Source organism: Candoia aspera, chromosome 3 (genome assembly GCF_035149785.1).
Source record: "Candoia aspera isolate rCanAsp1 chromosome 3, rCanAsp1.hap2, whole genome shotgun sequence".
Taxonomy (NCBI): domain Eukaryota; kingdom Metazoa; phylum Chordata; class Lepidosauria; order Squamata; family Boidae; genus Candoia; species Candoia aspera.
The window spans coordinates 106,612,958-106,632,101 of record NC_086155.1 but is presented as its reverse complement, the minus strand read 5'-3'; positions in this window follow the sequence as shown (position 1 = coordinate 106,632,101).

Genomic DNA, 19,144 nt, shown 5'->3' with positions numbered 1-19,144 from the left:
TCCACTCTCCCTAGCATCAGCATCTTCTCCAGGGTGTCCTGTCTTCTCATTATGTGGCCAAAGTATTTCAGTTTTGCCTTTAATATCATTCCCTCAAGTGAGCAGTCTGGCTTTATTTCCTGGAGGATGGACTGGTTTGATCTTCTTGCAGTCCAAGGCACTCTCAGAATTTTCCTCCAACACCACAGTTCAAAAGCATCAATCTTCCTTTGCTCAGCCTTCCTTATGGTCCAGCTCTCGCAGCCATATGTCACTACGGGGAACACATTGCTTTAACTATGCAGACCTTTGTTGTCAGTGTGATGTCTCTGCTCTTAACTATTTTATTGAGATTTGTCATTGCTCTTCTCCCAAGGATTAAGCGTCTTCTGATTTCCTGACTGCAGTCATCATCTGCAGTAATCTTCGCACCTAGAAATACAAAGTCTTTCACTGCCTCTACATTTTCTCCCTCTATTTGCCAGTTATCAATCAAGCTGGTTGCCATAATCTTGGTTTTTTTGAGGTTTAGCTACAAGCCAGCTTTTGCACTTTCTTCTTTCACCTTGATCATAAGGCTCCTCAGCTCCTCTTCGCTTTCAGCCATCAAAGTGGTATCATCTGCATATTTGAGATTGTTAATGTTTCTTCCAGCGATTTTAACTCCAGCCTTGGATTCCTCAAGCCCAGCACGTCGCATGATGTGTTCTGCGTACAAGTTGAATAGGTAGGGTGAGAGTATACAGCCCTGCCGTACTCCTTTCCCAATCTTAAACCAGTCTGTTGTTCCGTGGTCTGTTCTTACTGTTGCTCCTTGGTCGTTATACAGATTCCTCAGGAGGCAGACAAGATGACTTGGTATCCCCATACCGCTAAGAACTTGCCACGCTTTGTTATGGTCCACACAGTCAAAGGCTTTAGAATAGTCAATAAAACAGAAATAGATGTTTTTCTGAAACTCCCTGGCTTTTTCCATTATCCAGCGGATATTGGCAATTTGGTTCCTCGTTCCTCTGCCTTTTCTAAACCCAGCTTGTACATCTGGAAATTCTCGCTCCATGAACTGCTGAAGTCTACCTTGCAGGATCTTGAGCATTACCTTACTGGCATGTGAAATGAGTGCCACTGTTCGATAGTTTGAACATTCTTTAGTGTTTCCCTTTTTTGGTATGGGGATATAAGTTGATTTTTTTCCAGTCTGATGGCCATTCTTGTGTTTTCCAAATTTGCTGGCATATAGCATGCATTACCTTGACAGCATCATCTTGCAAGATTTTGAACAGTTCAGCTGGGATGCCATCGTCTCCTGCTGCCTTGTTGTTAGCAATGCTTCTTAAGGCCCATTCAACCTCACTCTTCAGGATGTCTGGCTCTAGCTCACTGACCACACTGTCAAAGCTATCCCCGATATTGTTATCCTTCCTATACAGGTCTTCCGTATATTCTTGCCACCTTTTCTTGATCTCTTCTTCTTCTGTTAGGTCCTTGCCATCTTTGTTTTTGATCATACCCATTTTGGCCTGGAATTTACCTCCGATGTTTCTAATTTTCTGGAAGAGGTCTCTTGTCCTTCCTATTCTATTGTCTTCTTCCACTTCCACACATTGCTTGTTTAAAACTAAATGGAAGAGTCCTTAGACTTCATCATATCCAACCTTCTGATCAGTGCTTGCTCATAACTAGTATTTCACCAGTCCAATTTAAAACCACACCCTACACCACTTTTCCACCGTTCTTGCTGTCACTTGAGCTAGAAGGAGAAACTGAAAAACTCTTCAACACCACCACAGTATTTGCACTCAGTACAGAGAGATGCTACCTCCCAGCTTTGCAAGCCCCTTAGAAGAATTTCCACAAGCCAAAAAAGTTACTAAATTTTAGTCCAGTTGGAGCAAAGGCATTGCCGGAAAAGAAATGAAGTGCAGCAGATATTCTGCACAACTCTGCTAGTGCCAGCAGAGGATGGAAAATGCCACTTTGGATGCACAGTAAGACAAGATAGGGAGAGGGGGCTTTTGTGGTGGGTTAGAGACAGGCTGAAGATGACTGCATGTGTTCATGTCTTCCCAAATTCCCTGGCTATCCTCCTGCCAGGGAAAGCAGGAAGAGTAGGTGAACCCGGAATCCCAAATCTTACTCAAAAAACAATTCCTCTGATCTAAGTTCAGTGCCTCTCTTCCACATTAGCACTTTTATTTCTAGATTTCTTTCATTTTTCTCCAGTTCATTAACACTTTCATGCCACTCCTTAAAGTGATGCTTTCCCCCTGCTCTCCATAACTAAATCTAGTGTAGCTGAACTATATTGAGTTCAATATGGTTCATGGCTTGGTCGAAGACATGTTGGCTTTGATACTCCAACTTTGCATATTGAGCCAATAAAGGTAATCATGCATTTTGCTTCCTTCTTCAAATGCCACCAAAAAGAAGTGGACTTAGCAAGTAAAAGAGGAAGGAGTCCCTGTTTGCTGAAAATTGTAGGAGAAGCTTGAGCAGCATGGAATAGGGAGAGAAAAGGAACAAATATCAGTTGAAAATCAACAATCTTAAGCCTAGAGTGAGGAGAAAAGAGACAAGAGTAATAAGAAACTCTTTTGGGAAAGGACAAGTCAACCTTATTGAATCTGAACTTCACCTGAGAAAGGTGATCAATCTGCCCTTCTGAGGTCTTTATCCTTTTCACAGGAGGGAGAGGAATCAACATGCTCCAGATGCCCCACCTAGGGATGCTTGATAGATTTTCCCTTACCAGCTGATCTTTGAAAGATTTATAACAAACCCAGAAAGCCATAAGGTCCCTACTGTTAATTTACTGTAACAATGTGGATATTATTTCATACTATTTCTATAACCTGCAAACTTAAAGTGAACTTGTGGTCCTTGAATTTTTGAAGGTCATGGTTTGTGGCTCAGAAGATTTGGAACTTGCATTGCCTTTAAAGCACAACTGTTTCAACACACTGTTCATTCCTTGACTCCTTGAATTTTTTAATAATGCTTTGGGGTTCTGTTCTGCAGACTTTTACCTCTACCTGTCTTATTCACTGTAGCCTCTTTTGTTTGGTAACCTCTGCCTGTTGAGATCCAGTCTATTCAGTGCAGCTTTTTACTCTGGCTCCTCTCCACTTTTAATCTTTTTCCCTTTGCACTCTCTTTTTATATTCTTAGATTGTAAGCCTTTGAGCAAAACCATTTTGTAAAAAAAAATGATACTGCTTAATCATTATTATTACTATTAGCTGGCTATGCAGATTTTGTACAGCTTGAACCCTGGAAGCTATGCAAGCTTAATGCATCTCCATTACTCCCATTAAAAGCAAAAGCATATCCCTGCAGATACAGAGCTGGCAAATCAGAGAGAAGGGTTGGGGCAAAACCTTCCAGTGTGTTAACATGCTCACTTATATGCACTTTCTTTTAAATGCAAGGGTGCATTCCAAATGTAATTATAATTAAAGGAGGGAGGAATAATTGCAAGACTAAGCAGGGAATGTTCCCAAAGCATTTAAGAAAGCTCCTAGGACATTCACTGATGTCAAAAATAACAGGAGAACCTGAACCCCATGTCAGTCTTATTCTGCCAACTGTCACCTAAGAAGGAACAAGATTTAACAATGGAGGATTGCTGAAGCCCTCTAGCAGGCCACAATTTGAATCAGATGTTCTGATTGGCAGCTCAGCCTCTTAGGCATACTATGGGCACTTCCAGATAGTCAGCTTAATGTGCTTCCCTCCAGAAATACCTAAAACTATGTCCAGCATAATTAGCTCTGTCAAGCCGGCCTTTATTCTGCTCCAGTAACAAGGCTGGCATGTAGTGCTATCCTAACAGTGTTTTATGGGACAAGTAAAGGGACAGCGATTTTTGGTGGATTTCCTACTGACAGGAAATCACTCCCCTTAACAGGGGCTGCAGCTGAGAGAGGCAATGAGTAATAGGTTTAGCCATCTGTCAGAGCTTGATCTGCATATTGAGTAAGGGCTTTCCATTCCTGCTTTACCAGCAAGCCTCTACCCAACATGTGAATCAGGTTGGTTCTGCTTTCCCTGGCAGCCTGTTACTCACCTCTATGGACCAGGTGCTGCAGGTAATCTCTGCAGTAGGTACATAGGAATGACAGACAGGCTGTTCCATAGGACACAGCAGACAGCTTGCACTGCCCCACAGAGCAACCTGCCTTTCATTTGGGGCATACTTTTCAACAGGCATCAATGTGGGTTGAAAACAAAAACCCAGTAACTGGCAGGCAGGTTACTTGATGGTGCAGGCTGCCTGAATTACCCTTGCAGTGCAACCTGCTAAAAATGGCCCATAGGAGCTAGTCAGATCCTAGGTCCAGCAGCAGCATCTCCACCATTGCTGCCAAGGCACCACACATCGTACATGTAGCAAGCGTTGTCTGGGGAGAAGATAGGAAACACCACTTTCACACCATATCAGAAAACCCTGAAATTAGCTGACCTTAGCTCCAAGTTAGGTATGAGAGGAAGGCTATGTCATGAGGATGTGACCTTCAACAATGTTTTGCGAGGCATCTTCAAGCCAAACTTAGAGACATGTTGTATGGATGTGCCCTATGCTATGATCACCCTAAAAACAGCTGTTAAATTATTTCACTGTGGAGAATATTGTACCCTCTTGTTCTGGAGGACCACAGATCATTTGTTAAAGATGAAGTATGGATAGGGAGTCCACACAATGTATATTAAGCCAGAAATTGTCCAAAGGAAAAGTACTACCAACATTTCTAGGATGTCCAAAATTTAGATTTTTCATGTTGAACTGACACTATTGGAAACCAAGCTCATATAGAACATTTGCATGCCTGTAAAATTTCAGATTTAAAGGGTTCCATTATACATCACTACCACTGCAAAGATTTCATGGAGATCCATCACTTTGATGTCCTCAGTATCCTGTACATAAATGTCAGTCTCCTTGTTAGCAATATCTTTGCTAGCTTTCATGCACAAATAGACTCCCTCCCACCCCTGCCCCGCCACCCCCACCAAGATCAGCTTGAGACTTTCCTGAACACTTCATTCCTCCCAGTTCTGGCACATCAAGGAAACCTGCTTTCCTGGGCTCATCTGTCCTGATTACCAGTAAACACACTGAGGCGAGGACTTGGTCTCTAATATTTATTAGTAGTACTTAACAAGAATCCTAACAAACTGAGAAAGCGTGGGAAAACCCAGCCATATAAACCCCAAAGGTTAAGGCGGTCCCGATCTGTGTCTCTTTGAATGGCTGAACAGTTCCTCAGTGCTACGCATGCGCTTGACAGTCTGGGTGAGAGCCCCCTGCTCGCCATCCTTACTCATGACATCATCATAGCATATATTTCCACAATTATGATGATGTGAGTCTGTGAATAGATGCTTGCTTTGTTCACAGCACCCTCTCAGTCTGTACTCTGAATGCATAAAAATGTGGGAGCTCGACTATTCGTCACACTTTGTATCTTTTATTTCTAGTGCTGAGACTCTCAGAATGGCACATGCTGCTGTCAGTATGCTGTCAGCATGAATACCACATCTACTAACTCATCGTGCTTTCCATAACTAGGAGAAATTCCTTCCTGTTGAAGCATCATACTTGCAATAAGCATGGATCCAGGTTTACCACTCTTACTGGATCTTTAAAGTAGTAGATTTCCAGGCAAGGCATTTTTACAATGATAACCTTACCCCTATCTCTCTTCCCCAAGAATTCCCATTCTTTTGCTGTCCTGTCTATGAAGACAATTATTTCCAAAATATGTTTTTCCTTTTAAAAGTTTTGTGTTCAATGTTTATTGTTTGCTTTACTTGGTAATGTTATTAACTTTTTCCAATTTTTGGCAGTATATAAATTTTATTAATTATTGGTTATATCTCTTTGATGGTTACCCCATAGCATAAAAATAGGATGCTATAATAAATAATAAGCAACCAAAGCTGAGGGATGTGACACTAATTTTTGATCACGCTTAATGATTTGGTGCATTGAATGGATGTGTATGCATCATTTCAGTCCAATCCAGAATGAATAAAGAAAAATCAACTTTATCACCTATAAGTCTGGAAATTGTGGATTGGAGCCCTCTGGTGTGGTACATCATTGTGGCAAGGTAAGCTGGCTTAATAGACCTGGGGTTGTAATTTGGTCCAAAGGTTGATTGTTTGGTCTGCTTACCTACTCCATGTAAAACATTACATGGACATCTACTGTAGAAGCTGCTTGGACTGATTAAGGCTTCCTTTTGGTGAAAATATATAAAGGTCAGATCTGTTAGGCAAAAAAAGGAGGTGGTTGGTGGTATGTTTGTGCTAGATGCATCAAAGAGCAAGGACTGAAACTGCTGGAGGAAGAAGGCACAGAGTTGGAAAGAGGATCCCTGGAGAAAGTAGAAATATGCTGGCAGGATCAGAAAGGGAATCTGTAGAGCAGACTGGCTAGTGAAAGCTGAATTTGGAGAAATCAGACCAGGAGCCCACAAACAAAAAGATGACCAAGGTGCTGGATTTTCAAAGAAGCTGAGAAAAGATTTATTTTCCCCTCCTTCCTTCCTCCTCTCTAGGCTAACAGAAGTCCAGAAGGATTATTGAATTCTCTGAGAATGGAGTTAGCATAACAAAACACTGATAGTATTACCTGTGTATATAAGGGAAGGAGGCAATTAAGAACTGTAAAATTCCATGTATATCAATGTAAATCTAGTAGCTTATTAAACTAAGGCCAATGTATAATTGAAATAAGCACAATTATTTACTGGAAAAGCAATGCAACAATAGCTAACACCTTACTTTTGAGAAGAAACTGTGTGTATGTCCAGATAAGTTAGTGGCATGGGAATGTTCCCTATATCTTTGTTCTATGGGGAGGACAAGGCTGAATCTGTCTGGAAAACATACAGCAGGTTTGAAGCCTGAACATTTATTTATTTATTTATTTAATTTTTATCCCACCTTCTGTGCATACACAAAGGCCACACCAGTCTTTGTATATGATATAGTATTTTCAGGGGGTGGGGGACAGGTTCATTTTAGACAAATGCCTAAAATGTTCCTGAAAATCCAGACATTTTAGACTGTAACTTTCAAAACTGCAGATTTGGAAGCATCAAACATGGTCTGGAACTCTTGACAGGCCATTATATGTTCTTTAGTACATTGAGCCCCTTGATTTGGAGGAAGTATCTTCAAATGACTGCAAAGTACCAGGACGTCTCACTGTACTCGGCCTTTAGGACTGTCTGAAACCAGAGTAACCTGGAGTTTCTGCTGGGACAGAGTTCCATCAGAAGAATCTCTGAACTCCATAGGAAAATTGGAACCTGAGGACATGAAAACATCCCTGTAGTATTTTCTATATTAAATAGTCCTAGCAATCACTCCCGATTGGCTCCAATTTTCTGCAGCTGTCTGATTGTTATTTTCTTCCTTGAACACCTGAATTGTTTTATGGGGATTTTGACAACTCACATTAGATGCCATAATCAAGACAAACCAGTTATTTAAACAAAGTCCTTGCAGACAAATTAATACTCTGGAACTTTCATTTGCTGCCTTTTCTGTCTTCTCCCTCATTGATTATATGTAATTTTTTCATTAGCTTCTCTCTGCTTTGTCACCTGCACAGCCTGTTTAATCAGTTTTTGATATCTCATTTGTCACCCTGGCTGCCCCCAGTGTCCTCCTGGAAACATGCATCAAAGCAACAGCAGGGGCAGCAATAAAAAAAAAAAAATCTTTTGGAGGGTTTTTTAAGGTGGCCTTTATATAAATTCATCACATGCTACAGGGGCAGCCAATTCATTAAACTGAGCTATACTTAGTGAATCCCAGTCCAACTCTGTTCATGTGGCCTTTCCTGGTTCAAACAGAACTTTGCAGCTTCTGTCATCATAGGTTGGCTGCCTATTGAAACAGGCAAGTGTTCACAACAAACACCCATCCTTCTTCCTTGTGTTGTGCAACATGTTTTTTAGATTGTAAGCCTAGGGCACACACTGTCTCACTACTCACATTCATAAGTTTATCTGGGAACCTTGCTTAACTGAATAAAAGGGTAAAAATGCTTTAAAGAAATTTGACACAAATCTGCATTTGGTTTTAGATATGATCTCTTTAGAGCTCAACAGGATATCAAGGCTCTCATCTCTAGCGTAAAGGTAAGAGACTTGTGGCCCTGTAGATGATGGTGAATGTAGACTCCCCAAGTCTCTCAATGCTGGTCAGGCCAGCTCAGCCTGTTGGGAGTTGTAGTTCAGTGTCATCTGGAAGTGTGCAAGTTCTGCATCTCTAAGCCAGCAGCCTAAAAACAACTTTCTTACATTACTGCAATAATATGTGTGAACGAACACCAAAACCACTTGGATAAAGGATGTTCTTGAGTCCCATGGACAAAATGAATTGTTTACCAGCCAGCTGACAGCCAGATACTGTGTAAGTTGATATCAAGTACTTGACTGATTATATAGCAAGCATTCAAATATTTAGAAATAATAACTATCAATTTCTAATGTCAATGTTTAAAAAGAATAGTTTTGGGAAGTAGAGATGTTTCTTCTAACTAATCCAACTTGTTTGATTTCCACAAAACTTAGTGTGTCTACTGTATCCTTTAATTCCCATACACTGATGCATGCAAAATAGGTCACTGCAACTTCAAAGGACTTTAAATACAAAACATTTAAAATATTAGGATGGATTATAAATCATTCAACCCTCTGGTGCATTGTCATATTTTCTTTTTCCCCTCTTTTTTTCCCTTTTAGAATAGCAAACCAGTGCTTTCAAGTGGCTGCTCCCCCTCCCTCTTTAGGACATTTATAGAAGCACAAGAGTGAGATGCCTTCCACATAAAAAGTAAACTGCGGAATCTGCCCCCTTCCATAAAAATCCCCAGAAAACGACATGCACAATCCTGAAATACTTTTCTCTGTGCTTCCTTTCGCTGTCACAGTTCCAGGGTTGTAGTTAAAGTAGTGCACAGTGGGGAAATCAGCTGCTCCTTCTCAGGCAAGGGCCAGGATCATTCTCCACAGCCATCCCCCATGTTCTGCAGAAGCCAGCTTGCTTCTGTGACTGACACTACTGGCCAATGTGCTTCTTGTCAGGGCTGCAGAGCCAAGATTTATTTTAGTCACTGAAGTTATCCAGATCCTATAGGTAGGTCAGAGACAGCAGGAGAGAATGTTCATTTTGTGTGTAAAAGGCTGTGATATTCATGCGGTCTGTGGAGACTGCTGTCAGAAGGGGAACTATCCATTCACTTTACATCTTCATCCATAGTATGAGCAGGGCAAAAGCTACAGTATGTCTGGCCTGTAATGGACTTGGCATTTCTGCATTCTCATGTATAGCTCATGGGGCTATAGAGGGATTAGGAAATACTTCATAAGGTACATTTTCACTTCTGTGTTTCCTAGCATTACATAGCAAAACTACACTGCTTGAATGTGACAGTAGATATGATGTTATTTTGAGATATATTACCATCTTGATCAAAAGCCCAAAATTACTCAATTGACTGGTTTGTTTGTTTATTTAAAAATGGGCACCAGTAGTTGAATCATCTGGACATTTAATAAGAATCAAACCTTGCTGAAATCCAGCTTTGACAAATCTGGTGCCAGATTCAGGGTATAACAAAATCTGGTGCCAGATTCAGGGTATAACAAAATCTGGTGCCAGATTCAGGGTATAACAAAAGGGAAGAAAACGTATTTATTTTATTTTATTTATTTATCATATTTTTTATCACCGCCCATCTCCCCCACATGGGGGACCCTGGGCAGTTCACAGTAAAAACAATTTAAAATTCAATAAAATTATAAATAATACCAATATTCAATAAATATAAAATACAATAAAATCCAAATAAGGGCAGATCAAATTCAGCCCATAAAGGGATAAGGCTGGTCCCTGCAGGGCTAGGGAACTAACCAGCCCCAAGAATGGCTCTTCCTCTCCCCACTCCAAGCATGGTGACAAAACCAGGTTTTCAGCTGTTTTCTGAAGTCCAGAAGAGAGGGGGCTAGCCATACTTCTGGGGGAAGGATATTCCAAAGGGCGGGAGCTGCTGCAGAGAAGGCCCGCCTCCTGGACCCCGCCAGATGGAATTCTCTTGCAGACGGGGTCCGTAGCGTGCCCCCTCTGCATGACCGGGTGGGACGGGTTGATGTGACAGGGATGAGACAGTCCCTTAGGTAACCTGTCCCCATGCCATGTAGGGCTTTAAAAGGTGATAACCAACATCTTGAATTGGACCTGGAAGCAAACTGGCACCCAATGCAGCTCGCGGAGTTATATGTGCTGATCTTGAAGCACCTAAAATCATCTGCGCAGCCACATTTTGGACCAGCTGTAGCTTCCGGATACTCTTCAAGGGTAGCCCCATGTAGAGCGCTTTACAGTAGTCTATATGAGAGATGACCAGAGCATGAGTGACTGAAGCCCCTCCAGGAAGGGGCGTAACTGGCGCACAACACGAAGTTGTGCAAAGGCCCTTCTGGCCACGATTGCCACCTGCTCTTCGAGCAGTAGTCGTGAGTCCAGGAGGACCCCCAAGTTACACACCGGGTCTATCTGGGGCAGTACAACCCCATCCAGGACAAAGATGGCAAATTCCTGGGAGCCGAGGGGCCATTAACCCACAGCCACTCCATCTTATCAGGTTCAGCTGAAGCCTGTTGTTCCCCATCCAGAACCCAACAGCCCCCAGGCACCTGGAAAGGGCAGCCACAGCATCCTATTTCATTTCTTCTATTCTAATATAAGTTCAATTGTTTGGTTTAAATAAGAGTTTCGTGTTTCAGCAACCAAGAAGTAAGTGCTCTACACAAATAGAACGTTCTTTTCTTATTGCATAGGAATTAACAGAATATTCCATGGAAGTTGGCATTTGAGTACCTTCTGCCTATTTGAGCTGTGGGAGAGCATAATTTTCTAAGATGAGCTAGTAGCCCCACCAGCCATGTTATAAAAGAAAGAAACTAAGCAAGATTATGCAATTTAAGAAAATGTGCATTACTGATCATACACTACATATGGTATCTTGTTTTTAAAAAGCCAAAATAATTTCCACCATTACTTCCAATTTTGCCAGAAATGAGGACCAGGCAAGTGCTAAATGCACAGCCTTGAAATCCTGCCCCAGATGATCAGAATGTTGTCAAGCCATAGGCATTTTTTACCTAATGAGAACTAGTCTTCAGATATCACCAAGCTCCAATGAAAAGAGGGAAGACTAATTCTGGGGTGATTGCAAGCATGCTATTTGTACATTGCTGGTATGAACAATGTGTAGGAACAGCAACATCCACACATCTAAGATGAATAATCATATTTTATAATAGTGATTGTAAGAAAGAAGCATGGTGTTGGGTCATATGATCTTAGTAAGTTTCACCTATAAAAAGCTCATCAAATGCATGGGATGTTGATTCCAAAGTTGAGGACTAGGCCTAACAAATTCCTTTATAAGGTTCACCTAAGACTGCCGTGCAAATTAAGAAGGAAAGATGTTAATAACATCTGTGTCTTTTCCTCTTACTGAAATATCTGTAGTCTTGGAATCTTTTATACTGGGCGGGAATTCCTTTGCAGCACTTCACATTCTAAACTCTGTCCTCTTTGTTAAGGACACAGCAGAAAGCGAAAGGAGCATTTAAGACATGTTGCATTTAACAAACAACAGCCCATTTCCTTTCCCCTGGTTGTTACAATGTGTCATCATCAGCTGCTTTCATCAAGATCAAATGAAACCACTATGATCATTATTGGAAAACCAGTGATATTTTTGCTGTAGGGGTAGTTTCCTGCTGCCTCCTGCTTTTTCTAATGTTCAACCAAGTTTTTTTTACAATCGCCTTGCAATTCAAAGACATCTGGACATTCATGAGCATCCATAGCTGCTTTGGCTTCAGATGTGAGAAAGTCAATGAACCAGAAATGCCAATAAACCTTGCTTGGCTGTACAAATTTAGTACCTGTCTGTGCAGCTTTATTGTATGTGTATTTACAAATGTATGTTTGTAGAAACAAGGGCCCATTGAGTACAAGGATATCCACATTAATTTGGGCAGGCAGAGTAGAAAAGGAAAAGAAGGTTAATCCCAATCACCTAGCAAGCCTGTCTATAAATGCACAGAAAAAGCCCAGAAGCACTTGTGGATTGAATGGAAGGAGAAAAGAAATGACTGCAGGTTTCCTTCATGGAAGCACTTTGCCATGCTGGCTAAAATTACTACTGAGTCAAGGCAGAAGCAATACATTTCAAGGGCAAAATAAATATGTCTGAAATAGAAGCAGTGAACATGATCCAAACACTATTAGCTGTAATTGCAAAGTAAGATGTTTGTGTACCTTCTAAGTACAAAGATTTTTAAGGAAACAAAGAGAAGAAAACATGATTTCCAATAATGCAACACACAAATAAACAAAAACAAAAGCCAGACTTTCAAACCTGAAGGTCATTTCCAAGACCACTTTCTAAATGGGCATTTCAGATGTCAGCTCAGGTCAAGACAGAAATCCCATTATTTTGAAGGTATGCTACAATGCCGGCCTAAACTAGCATAGTTTTGCCAAGAAAATGTGAAATCAATGAAGATGGAAGAGCCCCAATGACCAATATTCCATCTTTATCAAAAAAACCTATTCAGCTCTGTATCTTCAATAGTGATGAAGTGAATGACTAGAAACATATCTTCAACTCTGAAAGCCCATCAGGTTTAGGGCTGCATATTGTTTATTGGTGGCTCAGTCCCTTGGTCAGGTTTGGTGAAAATCCCAAATGTCCTGCATCTTATCTCCTTCTGACTCTGTTTGAACCAGGATAGGAAAACTTTCAGGTTTCAGAATAGATTTCCTCTGCAGGGAGACAGTCACATTTAGGACCTTTTCTGACAATCACATACCACCAACATAGCCAGTCTATCCTGTGAAACATATTGCATAAGGTTGGGCAATTGGCCTTTGACTGAAGTTTTCCTTCCTGAAAAGCTTTCCACAATCCTAGATGGCCAGGTTGACCAAGATCAGGAATGTGAATTGTTGCCAGAAAGATGCCACTAGGTATTTCTGCTCATTACCCTGTGACCCTCTGAATCATTATTGGTAACAGAGGCAGAGGTTAGAAATTTAGCTTGCTGCTGGAAGGTTTGAGGCCATTTCCTGCATGATTACAGTGAGATAACGGCTGCTTCATATGAACTGTGCCAGATTTATGTTTCTTACCCAGTAAACAGTCTAATTGGTTGTCCAGTATGAAGGAAATCTATCTGAAAAATTGAGTATGGTGCACCCACTGAATCCTAGATGAACATTCAGCTGAACCAATCTGTCACAAGTTGACTTTCTGTTCTTGGTGTTTAGCTCTGACAATGTGTGTGTTTCTGCCAAGGCTTGCTGATCATCCCTGTTATTTTTTATGTATGCATGTACTGTATGTATGCCTTACCTGGAAATGATTGCCTTGTATCCTTTCCTGGAACTCTGTGACAAGTACTTGGATAATTTGAAGTTCTGAAATATGCTTCCTTAAAATTCTACAAGTGTTTATATATTCCAAGAGCCACATAATTCTCCCTGTTAGGATAGTTATTGTGGGATTCTTTGGTGCTACTCTCAAGATAGCCAAGGTTCCAGCCACTACTGCAGTGCAGTCTGTGTGTGTGTGTGTGTGTGTGCGTGCACACACACATACACATGCATACATATATATGCACATACATCAGAAACGAGGCTGACGATTTGGTTCCAGGATACTAACATCACCAATGCTACCTTGGAGATCAAGTCAAAGTAATGTTCTGTGGGTATTCCAGACACTGTTAGCACTAAGAAACTCTTCTGGATTTTGGCAACGAAGCTGTGTATCTTGAGAGGTTCAGATACAGACTGGGAGGTAAATGTTCTGTACGTGAATTTAGAGACAAGTATCATAAGCTGTGAGCAAGATTTCTTGAAGTCTTTTCCTTGCTCCTTTCCTTCACAATAGAGGTGGGTGGTGGTCAGAGACAGGGCCTTCTGTTATACTGTCAAAACTATTTTATGTAGTGATTTTGTATCCCCCCTCCCCCTTTAGTATACTTCTCTTGGATGCTGAAGAGTAGGACATGAAATCTCTTGAACAATTTTGTGGGCATTTCCATTTGGATAAAACAGTACGAAGGGCACAGATAACAAGATGATGTGCGATGTGCCATTAACTGGTATTTGAAGCTGCACAACTACTACCAGCTTCAAGGAGTCCATTTGCTGCCATTCTTGGGGTTCCTGGCATGCTGAAAGGGTGGGAATTGGGATACCTTTCTCTGTTAATTTTCTTAATAGTTACTCAATAAAATCCTTTTTTCACCCATTGCCTTCAAATCCTAACACATCTATGGGCTCCTGACCGGCACCAGGGTGCCAATATATAATTTGGCAACAAAGATGGGATTTGAAGCAATGGCTTTCTTGGGGAGAAAAGCCACAGAAGAGAAGGTGCAGAATGCCAGCACTTGGGCACCAGTGGATCAAATTTTGAGTTGCCCTCCCTCCCATGTCATGGGAATTGGTCAGTCCTTTGAGGTAGGTCAGGCCAGGAAATGAACTCCCTGTTTGACTGGAATTATACTTTATTGATATAGGCTATAACAACAGCATCTTGAAAGCCCGACTGCATTTTCCCTTCTCTCCTTCTTATATCCCGAGGAGTTAGGGTAGTGTCTCTTCCTAATATTTTGTTTCCTAGGCTTAAAGCCTGCTTGTGTACACGTTGCTGAAACTGCCTCTGCCCAGTTTTCCAAGGTCACCTCTGTGGCTTGGTACAGAATCCGAGATGGTTGAGCATGCTGCGGTGCAGTGCTTGCAGGCTTTGGGTGTAGCAGAGAAAAGGGAGCAGAAGTCAGTGAAGGGCGTGAGGCGGATCTTTCTAATTGTGCTCCAAGATGGGTGGGAAATTCTAGGAGCCATTTGGAAGGAGGTCAGCAGGCTCTGCTGAGAGAGGCACTTAGAAGATGCTTAGGAGAGACAGGAAACAGCTGAAGAGTGCACTACTGCCCTGGCTGTTTGACTTGTCGAAGTAAAAACAAGTAAAGCAAGAGAAAATGTGTGCCTACCCCTGGAAAGGGTAGAGCGCATTTTGCCTCCTGCGACTGGAATCCAAACGTGCGAGATGAAAACGTGTAGGGTTCTAGCTCAGATGAGGAATGGATAGAAGAAAAACTGAGAAAAACATGAGGGAATGACATGATCATCATCATCAGACTCGTATGGCTCCCCATTTTAAAAACAAAACACAGGAGTTATAGAAAACCAAACCTTAGAAACCAACCAAAGCAGAAGCTACCATCTGGTGCCACAACCAGTCTCCTTCAGTCCAAGCAACACCTTCCAGCTTTGACTTCACCCTGTCCCAGCTCTTGGAGGAAGAGCCAGCCTGTTATGGCTTTCAGGAAGGTTAAGAGGGTAGTGGCCTGCCAGAGCTCAAGTGAAAGGATGTTCTGTGGGGGCTGCCACAGAACCAGCATGTTTCCTAGGTCCCACTAAAGGTAGTAAAGGTTTCCCTTGACATTAAGTCCAGTCGTGTCCAACTCTAGGGGGCGGTGCTCATCTCCATTTCAAAGCCGAAGAGCCGGCGTTTGTCCGTAGACACTTCCGTGGTCATGTGGCCGGCATGACTACACGGAACGCCGTTACCTGCTCGCCAAAGCAGTACCTATTAATCTACTCAATTGGCATGTTTTCGAACTGCTAGGTTGGCAGGAGCTGGGACTAGCAACAGGAGCTCACCCCATCACGCGGATTCGAACCGCCGACCTTCCGATCGGCTAGCTCAGCAGCTCAGCGGTTTAACCCGCAGCGCCACCGCATCCCTAGTAGGTGTCATGAGAAAGGAGGACAGTAGGTCCCACTAGATGGTCACATTTAAGGGAAGGGATCTGGAGTATGCCTACGCTATTAGATCTCATGGAATGGGCAGATACCTTCAGGGAGAGGTGGTCCCACAGATAACTTGGTCCTGTGCCATGTAGAGGGTATTATTAAATACTGTAATTATCAAATACCTTAATAATAATCAGCACCTTAATTGCACCTGAAAGAAAAATGGGAGCCAGTGCAGCTCATGCAACAGAGATGCAACATTAGCGAACCTAGGGGTGCCAAACACTCTGCATGCTGCCACATACTAGACCAGTTATAACTTCCAGGTGGTCTTCAAGGGCAGCCCCATGTAACTGATTTGGCCAAACTTTTTTTCTCAATTCCAGCTGATCAGGCTCCCCAGGACCAATTGGCTTTCACCTGGGAGCTTTTGGGGTAATCTGTTGTTAAAGAGGTCCACCGTATGATCAGGTTACACACACAGCTACTTAGTTTACTGACAAAAAATATGGAAATGCACTGATCCATTATTGCTTTCTCTTACAGTGCATGCTGGATACATAGATGGGCATTCCTCAGGCACTTGATACGATCAGGCTGCAGATCAATTAGCTCCAGGGCAGGCTGCCATACCAGACTCAGATCAGGAGGAAGAAATATTGATTGTAGCTATGTGGGCTCATCAGAAGTCTGGACATCTCTGGGTGTTAAGGTTACTCTGGTGTGAGGTTTACAAAGGGGAATCTCATGACCCAGAAACAAAACAAAACAAAACAAAACACAACACAACAGTAGCCAAGGTAACAGAAGGGCTATGAATATGATCAGAACAATGCTTGAGAAATTATTTTTTATTTTGGAAATTTGTTCATCAACATCAACTGTATTGACTTTGAAGTTAATTTTGCAGGAAAAGATAGTTGTATTCAATATCTCTGTTTTAAGTAGTGAGGGACATTGTATATTTGTAGTTTGTATGTTTGCCAGTGAAAAATAGATAACTTTAGGATCAATGTTCATAGACCTAACATATGGAGAAAATAGATGTTATTCAGTCAATGATGGGACAAAAGTTACTGGAAGAACCTTAACCTTGCTTTTACAAATTTCAGAGGTTAGCAACTTCAGCAGCTGGAATATACATAGAAGACTTTACCTAAAGGAAAATGAATTAAGTGGATGTAAATACAGAACTAGCTACTTCTAATTTCTTTTATTACTTTGTTCAGGGAGTTCTACATTTCTAATTAAAGCCAGACACTGAAATTTGAATGTAGCTTGGCAGAGAAATGAAATATATTTGAACATATAGCCACTTTTAATTTGAGGATCTGCCTCAAAACACAGCGCAGCGTTCTCATTCCTTATTCCATTATCTGTTCTGTTAGGAAAATTGTTTGCTGAGCACTTCAAGGAGAAAGTTAATCACATCCTGTTTTAGGATACCTACAAAGATGTCTGGGACATTATGTGGTCATATTTAATTTCATTCATGCATTCATTCAATTTATACGGTCGCCCATGTCAAATGCATGACTCTAGGTGGTTAACAACTAAGAACAGTAAGAACAATGAACAAAACCTTATATAACCTAAAATAGCAACAACACATACCAAACATACACAATCAGTATAGTCAAGGAACAGGCTCACCCACATTCCAGGACCCCAAAGAAAACCAACACGTGGCACAGGGCTGGGTTATTTGCAGATCTGCCTGCCTCAATTCTCTTTGACCATCCCATGAGTTCCAGCAGGGTGGCCACGCTTTGGGTCTTTTCTATGAAAGACTGTCACCCAATGGGACCCCTGGGAGGTATGCTTTCTGTGTTGCAATGCCTCTACTATGGAGCCTGGTTCTCCCCAAGGTTTGGGTGGCCTCAACCCTGCTGGCCTTCTGTAAGGCCCTGAAGACTTGGTTCCTCCCCTGGACCAGCATGAAATGAACCCATCAGGAATGATTTTTTTTTTAGTGGGTAACTGGCTGGCCTCGATTGCTCTATTATTTTATTCTTTTTTTTTTTTTTTTGGTTCAGGGCGTTTGTTGTGATTTGCATTTAGTTCCTTTGTTTTTCTGCTTCTGTCCAATTGTAAGCTGCCCAGAGTTGCTTTTGTGGCTTGAGTGGCCATATAAAACAAATGATAAATAAATTTGTGTATGTGATGAATCTGATTTTTAGTTGCTAACTCAGAATTTCTTCACACAAGGCCATTGCAGGATATAAAAGAATTCTTTATTAGCACAAGCAACCAAACCAATGCAAAGCTCAGTCTGAAAAAAGCATGGGCACACCCTAAACATGGGCAAATTTTTAAAATAGTAATTTTATTCAAATTTATAATTAGTGATAAAAAAACTAATACAAACTAAAGAAAAGAAAAAGGAAAAATAGAAAGTGCAGAAAAGAAAAAAAATAGGAAAGAAAAAAATAAGACTAAAGAAAATGAAATATATAAAGAAATGACTTCCCCCATCACAAGTATAAACAATTTTAGTAACTTATCACCTTCTCTTAAAATACAAATGATCTCTTCTTCCCATAACCCATCTATCTATAAACAAATCCTTAAAACCTCATCATTTATCCTGATCAGCAAACATCTATTTTAACCTTGATCAAATAAACTTTATATTTGTCCCTTTTACTTTTAATGATCTTGATCTTTAGTCCCTTCAAATGTCCTAGAACTTAATTTCTTTTCATTTTTCCTTTGTCCCTTCTCAAAATTCTTCAAAGCTTTAACAAGCCTTTTTTGTAAATCCAATATAGGAAAAGTATCAAGGTCAATCTCTTGGTTTGTTATTTGTATATATCTTTTAATTATTAAGACATTAGCTGGTTTCTTTTGTATGTCCAGTGTAGCATCTTTTTCCATATCATTCTTGTAGCCTGTCATTTTTAAATCCACTTTCAGCTTAGTCTCAGTCTTGTCCAGTAAAACTTGTTCCTCTTCCATAACATCTTAAACTATCTATAGAAGCAGACACTATTAAAATTAATTCTGGGTCCATTGTTCAAAAATATCCTTCAGTATGTCCAATGTTAAAACATGTTGCCCCATTCTGTGTTAGTCAGTCAATTTTAAGTGTTCTCCTCCTTCTAGTTCCGTCTAGCACCCAACCTTCAAAGTCTCATCCTATCATTTTTTTTAAAAAGAATTCAAAACAAAAACATTTTCCCATGGGAAGGATTCTTATAATTCATTCCAAAATCTTACTTCAAATCCATCTGGACCCTTAGTCTGTTTGCAGCTTTCCAAAATCAAAGTTCTAATCACCCATTTGCTGTTTATTTAAAAAAAA